Raw genomic sequence first — 9980 nt, 5'->3', positions numbered from 1 at the left:
CTGTAATTTTGAAAAGAATCACGTCTACCAGACTTTTATAGTAGCTCAACAAGAGCTTTCTTTCCATCTGCTTGGAAGAGATCCAGTCGAAAACGACCAATTAAACAGTATAAAAAGCGGTTCACATAAAACAGATGCTTAATTTCTTTAGATGATATTTATAATATCGCCAGTATCCGGGATTTTACCTGTATCCTATGTTCTCAGCGCTTTCAAAACGTCGGAAATAGAAAATAAACGATCATCAGATACTCCATTCGGACTAGCTAAATCATTCTTGATACTAGATTCCACCTCATTTTTTATCGAATTCTCTGTCCCAGAAAATTCAAATCTACTGCTAAAAATATAGTTGAACTTCTCGGCTTTAAAGACGTCCTTTTTTATAAGAATGGTACCTTCTCTAAAGAAAAAGCTGGACGATGGTGACTATCTCCTGATAAAGACCAATATACCACCAAAATGCTTTCGGATTTTTTTTTCAGAATTCCTAATCAAAATTGACTCAAGGTCCCGCCTATTTTCAAGCAACAGTTTGGTTTCATGTTTTCTAGCTTTTTTATAAGTTGTCATATTCACATCAGTCCTATCAGCAATTGCCTGGATTACCGGCTTAGGAAGCCTCACTCTGTTTTTAAAACCTTGGGCAGAAATTTATTTTGGGGACAAATTTTTCACGTCCTTGTGATATTTTTCACATCCACAGGTGCATGTGTGCAACGGATGAAAATGGGGAGACGATGATTTCAGTTGTGTCTTTCTGTCCCACTCCATCCCTTTCAATTTATAAAAATACCTTTATTTGGTATTTTCAGTGGAAAAAAGCCTCTCTAGTATTTCCATTTAAAAATAAACACTTACAAAAATACACATTACAAAAATTATATTTTATTCCATCTTATCGCCCTTAATTTTTGTGAATTAACATCCCTAATATGGCCTTTAACTAATTAGAAATCATTTTATATATTGAATATATTCTTTAGTCAGAGTACCATCTTCCTATCTTCTCCAACATTCAGCTTGGCCCAAAATCTTGTCATTTGGAATTTCAACTCAAATTAAGTCCAACTTACCAGTAAAAAAAAGTGCAGTCTTTTTTATACTTTGTAAATAGATAAAGTTCAGTAAGCTCTGTGTCCCATAAATGTTAAGAATTTTTTTCTTTTTGCATGTAAATTCTAGAACTTCTACTGAATAGGAAACTGAAAATTAGATTACCAATAAATTGAGACTTGAAAGGCTGAGAGACACCATAAGAACCATAAGAGACACCATAAGGTTATGTTGAACAACATAACCTTATTCGTCAACTTTGAATGACTTTATGCTTAAGAAGGAAATTTTCTTGAGGAGCAAATTTGAATAAAATTTTATCAAAAACGAAATTTATTTCAAAGAGCTTACAGTGAGAGTCTAATATGAAGTTTTTAATCTTTATTTTAGGTCATTTGTCGAAGTTAACTAAACCAAGAAACAATAGAGGGGGCCAATAGGTATATTTGTCGAGAAGGAGACCATCAAAGCTGGGGTCAAATAAGCAATTGGACTGTTAACATAGCAATCCTTTTCTAACTTTCTTCGTTAATTCAGCTTGTGTTTAGTTTCTTTTGATGGTATCTATGCGTCCGGGATGAAATTCCCTCGTCCGTCGTCCGGGAGCCCTATTTATAGAAAAAAAATATGTCAGAAAAATTCTGTTTATAATTATCAATTAGATTATCCAAAAATTAAAACAATTTCATAAAAATTCAATTCAAAACCGAAACGTGTCTAGATGACCTTCTTGTTAATAACAGTGTATGAAAAGCTCATGACTAACAATTTTTCAGACATTATAAATTAGTCTTCTTACAGGGTAATTATTATGAAGTCCTTAAGCTTATTATGAACAAAAATTAACAGAGTTAGCCCCAATGATAAAAAAAAACTAAAAAAATATTGGTACCCAGAAATAGACCAAACAGAAAATCTTCTCCTTTATTTTCGTTTATCATTACTTCAATTTTTTCTTCAATGCCCATTGCCTTAGCTGGTCTTGTCACAATTGGTAGCCTTGGTTGTTCATTTTCACCCATTGTAGATTGATATTTCTCAGGTCGTCCTCTTGATCTTGTCTCATTTGATGGTCTAGTTTGTTAATTTTGAGCAATTGCTACTTTATGTTTTTTCCTCCTCTAGATATTATGAAACTGCTGAAAACACCTTTTGTAAATCGAATCATTTCATTTGGTATTCTATAGTTAGCTATGAATCTCGTGTATTTTCCCATGCGTCATCAAACAGTTCGTGGTAACGAACTGTAAGGAGCGACCCGGCTCAATAGTAAACGAAACTCTAAAAAACGGAATTTCGATGCTTAAAGATATATCAAAAGAATCGGATTTTTATGCTGATTTTAAATATAAAGCATAAAATAAGCATTAAAACTCAAAAGTTACGAGCCTGAGAAAATTTGCCTTATTTTGAAAAATAGGGGGTAACACCCCCTAAAAGTCATAGGATCTTAACGAAAATGACACCATCGGATTCAGCGTATCAGAGAACCCTATAGAAAAAATTCCAAGATCCAATCTACAAAAATGTGGAATTTCGTATTTTTTGCCAGAAGACATATCACGGGTGCGTGTTTATTTGTTTTTTTGTTTGTTTTTTTCCCCAGGGGTCATCGTATCGACCAAGTGGTCCTAGAGTGCTGCAAGAGGGCTCATTCTAACGGAAATGAAAAGTTCTAGTGCCCTTTTTAAGTGACCAAAAAAATTGGAGGGCACCTAGGCCCCCTCCCACGCTCATTTTTTTCCCAAAGTCAACGGATCAAAATTTTCAGATAGCCATTTTGTTCCGCATAGTCGAAAACCATAATAACTATGTCTTTTCGGATGACTTACCCCCCACAATCCCTGGGGGAGGGGCTGCAAGTTACAAACTTTGACCAATGTTTACATACAGTAATGGTTACTGGGAAGTGTACCGACGTTGTCAGGGTTTTTTTTTGGTTTGGGTGTGGGGTTCTGGGGAGGGGGCTATATAGGAGTATCTTTCCCTGGAGGAATATTTCATGGGGGAAGAGAAATTCAATGAAAAGGGCGCAGGATTTTCTTGCATTACTATTAAAAAAAAACGATGAAAATATAAACATATAAAAGTTTTTTTTCAATTGAAAGTATGGAGAAGCATTAAAACTTAAAACGAACAGAGATTATTACGAATATGAGGGGTTCGAAAAATACTTTAGCATAAAGAGCGAGGTATTTAGGAGGAGATAAATACTTCACTCTTTATGCTAAAAAATTTTTAAGCGATTTCAACTATTTATTCTACGGCCTTTCTGATTCAGGGGTCATTCTTAAAGAATTGGGACAAAACAAGATTTAGTGTGAAGAGCGAGGTATTAACGAGGGGACCAACCCCCTCATATATATAATCAAAAATAAAAGAATATAAAAGTTTGTTACGTAAGTTAATTCTTAAGTTACGTACATTTTTTACTAATAAAAACGGTCGTTAAAAATTAAAAGATCTAGTTGCCTTTTTAAGTAACCGAGAAATTAGAGGGCAACTAGGCCTCCTTCCCCACCCCTGATTTCTCAAAATCGTCTGATCATAACTAAGAGAAAGCCATTTAGCCAAAAAAAGAATTAATTAATTATTAAATTTCATTTAATAATTTATGTACGGAGAGCCAAAATCAGACATGCATTAATTCAAAAACTTTCAGAAATTAAATAAAAAAAAACAAGTTTTTTGAAATGAAATTAAGGACCGACATTAAAACTTAAAACGAACAGAAATTACTCCGTCCATGATAGACGGAGAAATAACTCCGTCAATGCTAAAGTTTGATTCTTTCTTGCAACTTTTTTTTTTAAAACAATAAAAAACTTTAGCGTAAAGAGCGAGGTGTCGAGGAGGAAAAACCCCTTTCATAGATGGAGTAATTTCTGTTCGTTCTAAGTTTTAATGTCGCTCCTTATATATACTAAAAATCAGAGAGCCACTCCCTGTAAATGACGCATCTGTGCCTTTGAAATGTGCTCATAGATATGACATTACTCATATGATTTTGTATCCAAAAATAAAGCTTTTAACGAATGTTCTCAAACTTATATCCTATCTAGATAGGTTTTTCAGGCCAGAAAATCTCAGGATATCGATTTCCACAAAAAAAATATGAGGTCGTTTTAAAGAAAGAATTTATGCACACATCTATGCATAAACAAATAAATATACATTCAATTGTTTCTCATTTACAAAATACAAAAAAAAAAACTGAATATGAATTTATATCCATAAACTATAAATGTCAAAGTTTTGTTCTGTAAATTCTTCTAAAACTGTCTTAAAAATCTAATTTTCTTGTGTTATCACTTTTAGTCGGCATAATTGCTGACCTATTTAATCTATTTATGATTCATTATTGATATCAGATATGTTTTTTTAGTTTTGGCCTGGAAAATAACCTTTCTCCATGAGCAGGCTTACTGGAATTGTTGAGAATAATTGACAATTAAAAAACAATATATTGAGCCCAATCGCACCCAATTGTCCTTTATCCGGCCCTGCATAGGGCCAAGAGAACTTCCATGAAGAGAAAAAATTAGAGACAAACTTAGTTTGGTAACGTCCATTTTCTTTAACAACAAAATCGAATTATTTTCACAAAAGACCCACATTCATTTAAGTAGTCTATGCTTGCAGCTATTCGCTTGCTGAGGCGAAAATGACAAATACTTAGCAAATCATCCTATTTTTTGAGACAGTTTTAGGAATTATGAACTCTTCATATGTGAATGTCAGATAGTTCTATAATTTCATATGAATAAGACAGCAATCTTGGAAATGGCTCACAAACTCGGCCTACTTTTTGACTTAAAGCTGTAAAATTGTCCATTTGTCTGAAGTTCTACTTAATATGTTGTTCTATGACTTAGTTTCAATACTGCACTAAAAAAATGAAGAGATAACTTAAAAATTTATAAAAAATTGGGAATTAATGAATGGGAATGAATAAATATTTTTTTTTGTGGAGAATTAGGAAAGGAATAACGAATTCTTATCTATAAAATTCAATCATCGTGGTCATGAATTGTTTTCTCCCAATTTATTCCTTTAAGAGGGAACATCATTCATCGTAATATACGAAGAGTCTGGTAAACCGATAAAAGAATAAACTCCGGTGCTTCAAAATGAGTTCAATAAGGATTAAACAGCACTAGTTCCAGTAGCAGCAAAAGGTTCCGGAGTATAGTTCCAGGGTTCCAGGTTAATCAACGTAAAACTCATATAATTACATTAGAAAAAAACATAAAAATAAACACAAATTCTAACACACATAAATATACTAAATATAATTTTTTTTAGGTATATATGTACAAATTTACAAAAATACGATAACCCACATCGTAAAGTTAATATTTAAATTTATTTTTAAAAATCATTGTTGACCGAATTCCATCCCTATTTTTTTAATTTTGTCCAACGCGTTTCTAATATTAACAAGTAGAAATTAGACTCTTAGGCTTTAGTTCCCCTTAGCTATTGGCGATATATAGGGTGTCGATGAAGCCTTTTCCCTATCCCCCCAAGTGGTGATGTAGTGATGACGTCTTCCCATTAAGGTGCTTGTGAAATCTCAGTCTTATTCAGGCCTCAGTCAAAAATTCGCCACAAGGTGTTCTTTGGAAGGCCCTGTTTTCTTCTGCTGACAGGTTTGAAATTGTGGAGCGTCCGAGGAAGGCAACCTTCTTTCATGCGGAGCACATGTCCTAATTACATCCACCTCTTCTTCCATTGGACACAGTAATTAGAGACCGGCCCGTTCTACTGAAGATTTCTGAGTTATTGATTCTCTGTTACCAGTTTACATTTAGAATTATCCTCAGGCACAATTTTTCAAATACAAAAATTCGCTTTTCAAGCTGTTGGTTCATTTTCTCGAACACGCTTGTGTAGAGGAGCATAGACAGCACATTGTTACTGGAGAGCCGCAGCTTCAAATGCAGGCAACTTCAAAAAGAAACTTGGGAAAATACACATCCCAGGCAGACACCAGACTTGATCATAAAATTTTGCTGTACCATCAGTACCTTAATCGATGGATATAATCATAATCACCTGTTTTTCTGGCATTCGATAGTACTTTAGGACTCTCCACAAGCATTCTGGATCAAATGAGTTAAATTCTCTTTGCAAATTACAAATTAGAAAAGTGTCATCAGCAATCATTGGCATAAAATATGTTATTTCTATGACGTAGGCCACTAAAATTTTGCCTTAAAATTACTAAACCAATTCCTTAAATTGTTCACAAAAACCACGAAACGTAATGGTCCCACAACTAAACCGTGGAGTACGCCAGATTGAACATGTAGCATTGAAGACAGTTTTTTTTCCATATGGGCATACTGATATAGATCTAATAGGAAACTTCTGAAGCATCAAGTGCTGTTCCGCGTATCCCACAAAATTACACCTTTCTAAGCAGGATCTATTGGCATACAGTTTTAAATTTCATAGTTCCACCAAATTCTTATCCAGACGTAAGAATAGACCAAACAGTTCTTGTAAAATAATATCTTGATTTGTAATAAACCCAGTATGGAATCTAAACTATGCAGGACTTAATGTAGAGTGTTGTTCAAGCTTGATGTAACATCACCTCAAAACATATTTCTATTACTTTGGAATTAACAGGAAATATCGACTTATTGTTTACTAAGGATTTACTATTTTCTAGTAAAACTATGGGGCAATATGAGCAGTTTTAGAAAGCGATTATGTCAATCAATGAAAGCCTGACCACTTTTATTATCATTTTCAAGATTCTATGAGCCATTTAAGAGCCTTAAAATTACCCCCCTTCTTCCTCCTTTACATATGTGTCTGATTAAACTATAGGCGATTTACAGTTTTAATTGCTGCCGTTTTTCAATAAAAAAAAAAATAAAACTACCGGGAATTTTCAGTGAGAATAAAGAGGTTAGTAAATGAATAAATAAATAAATGAATAAATAATTTTATTCCCCCCAAAAATACAGAACATTTTTGCTGCGCTTGCTAAGAAAATCCCTAAGGGCTTGTTGGCAGCAGGTGGAAATCTTCTATTCTAGATATCTAAAAACGTTATTTTGTATTATTCTACATGGTAATTTCTCAGCTAGATTTTTGAAATGTTTTAGCAAAATGGCTGAAAAATTCTAAAAATTGACGAAAAATACCTAAAAATTCTTATCGGATGTGTTTGGGGGAAAAGGATTGGGGGGAAGGCTAGTTGCCCTCCGATTACTTTTGACTTTTAAAAAGGGCACTAAAGCTCTCAATATCAAATTGAATTAGCCCCTTTTGAAGTTTATATGACGACATAGGAAGTGTCTCTTGGGGAACAAATAATAATAATCAAACATTGGAGCCGTATGGCCTTTACTATAGGCAACGCTATAGCATTGCCTCTGATTCGCATGTTTGCTCTTAATATAGAAATTTGTTTTACTAAAAACAGAGTAAGATTTAGTTTACCTGTTAGAAAAAAATATCTGAGGGATACCAGCTGAGAGAAAATTCAATTATTTTATTCAGGAAAAGTTACCTTAAAAACCCAGAATTATTTATACAAACTGACATTCTCCACAGGCCACCAGCGCCATATGAAACTTTTCCTTTAATTACGTGGGGGAGGGTTTATAGATTGGAACAGTTTAGAGAACGAAACAAAAAACTCCATGGCTCTGGTTCATTAATAAGAAAAATACTAGGTATATAATATATTTGAATTTTGATTTTTAGTTTGAACGGGTTTCTCAGAGGCTTACAAGTTGGGACATTACCTCCTGACAAGTTCTTAATGATTTAGAATTTTTTCTTCTCGTTTTTATGATTTTTGATTTATAGGTAGAGTATAGATATGTATTAATCCATTTTAAGAATGATTAAATAAAAAAAAACAAGTTTTTTTAAATGAAAGTAAGGAGCGACATTAAAACTTAAAACGAACAGAAATTACTCCGTATATGAAAGGGGCTTTTCCTTCTCGACACCCCGCTCCTTACGCTAAAGTTTTTTATTGTTTTAAAAAGTAGAGTTGCGAGAAAGAATCAAACTTTAGCGCAAGGAGCGGGGTGTCGAGGAGGAAATACGAAATTCCACATTTTTGTAGATTGGACCTTGGAATTTTTTCTGTAGGGTTCTCTGATACGCTGAATGCAATGGTGTAATTTTCGTTAAGATCCTATGACTTTTAGGGGGTGTTACCCCCTATTTTCCAAAATAAGGCAAATTTTCTCAGGCTCGTAACTTTTGATGAAAAAGACTAAATTTGATGAAATGTATATATTTAAAATCAGCATAAAAATCCGATTCTTTTGATATATCTTTTAGTATCGAATTTCCGTTTTTTAGAGTTTCGTTTACTATTGAGCCGGGTCGCTCCTTACTACAGTTCGTTACCACGAACTGTTTGAAACAAATATCAAACACAGCCCAATAGGTTTTCCCGATGATTGTTGAAAGATAATTTAAGCCTTACTTTTGTTAATAATTTTATTTGTCTTTTGTTTGTTTTTGATGTGTTTAAGATTAGGTTTTGTGTCTGGAATGAATTAAAGAGCTATCTCTTTCATTTTTTTCTTTCGTTCTCTCTCATTTTTAAGTTACACCACTATTGGTTTTTCTATTTCTCTCCGTATGGCAGGCTCTATTTGTTCGTGGAATTATTCATTGTATTGTATGTTTGATTTGAATTAACGATTTAACCACAAAAAACTTATCTTATCCAATTAACACAAATAAAAAGCTATTGTATGATTCCACTTTTAAAAAATGTGCTTTAAGTAATTTTAAGTGGCTCCTTAGTCCCTCACTCACGCTCTCTCTCTCTCTTTCTCTCTCTCTCTCTCTCTCTCTCTCTCTCTCTCTCTCTCTCTCTCTCTCTCTCTCTCTCTCTCTCTCTCTCTCTCTCTCTTATTTTCTTGTTATTATTTCCATACAAGGTCAATTAAACCTTAATGCCCATGATCTCTTCTTGTTGTGAAAATCGGTGGGTTTATTCGTTTCATGCATACCTTGCATAACCATCCATTGAAACATCTTTTTTTTTATTTACAAACATATTAAATACTCATGATTTTTCCATTTATTCTTTTTGAAAAATTTTACTTTTGCTCTAAAACGATCAGAGGGAGATATATCGTTTGAAAAATAGTCCATCACTCATTAAATTGTCACTCTTTAGAAAAACACATTTTTTTTCAGTAAAGCAATTATTTTATTTTCTACTAAAAAAGTAAATTGTTTTAGAATACAAAAATTAAGTCTAAAAAGATGGGTAACTTATCCAGTAAAAACAATTAAAAATAATAAAAGAAAATGGAAATATAAAACGCGACCAGTGGTCAATACACAGAGGAATTGGTGTATCTCCACATCGGGCATATTGAGGGCCACTAATTAACCTTCCAGGACTTGGCGTCAAACCTCTTGAGACAGATCTTCTGTTAGACTGAGATCGGGATCTCGAACGACCATTTGGGAGGCTTCCCCTCTGTAAACTCCCAGCTCGAGAAGCTCGTTCATGAAGGAGTATCTAAAAAGGTAAATGATACTTAACTAACATTTGATTTGAAAGCAACTGAACCAATACTTACAAATGAAAAAAGAGAAAAATGGGTATAATATTTCAATTAACTCTCAATTTCTCAATAACTGCACATGTAGGTTTATTTTCAGCCAGAATGGAGGCGGAGGTTGAGATAGGTGACCGCGTTTGAAGCTTTTCTGACAATGCAGGTAGCTCATAGAAACAAGCTTCGACTTTGCTACTAAGCAGGGGGAATGCAAAATCGGGATTATGAGAATTTCACTCGCGTTTCGTATAACAAAATCCGGAACACATATATTTTTAGTATTGCATCAACGAAGCCCTGCAATATATTTGCTAATAATGTTTTGTTGGGGGTTGTTGCCAACTCGCCTGGATGGAACTTCCC

General features: G+C 33.7%; 1 long non-coding RNA gene across 1 annotated transcript; it reads right to left on the bottom strand.

Annotated features, from left to right (window-relative positions):
* Window positions 1-1482: 1482 nt before the first annotated feature.
* On the bottom strand, window positions 1483-9628 carry LOC136026609 (uncharacterized). The gene is made up of 2 exons (XR_010617346.1): window positions 9381-9628; window positions 1483-1664 (listed from the first exon to the last, which is right to left on the bottom strand). It is a non-coding gene; the product is annotated as an uncharacterized LOC136026609 (long non-coding RNA).
* Between the last annotated feature and the right edge of the window lie 352 nt (window positions 9629-9980).

This window comes from Artemia franciscana, chromosome 4 (genome assembly GCF_032884065.1).
Source record: "Artemia franciscana chromosome 4, ASM3288406v1, whole genome shotgun sequence".
Taxonomy (NCBI): domain Eukaryota; kingdom Metazoa; phylum Arthropoda; class Branchiopoda; order Anostraca; family Artemiidae; genus Artemia; species Artemia franciscana.
The sequence above is the reverse complement of the archived record's forward strand: the minus strand, read 5'-3'. Positions and strand labels throughout refer to the sequence as shown.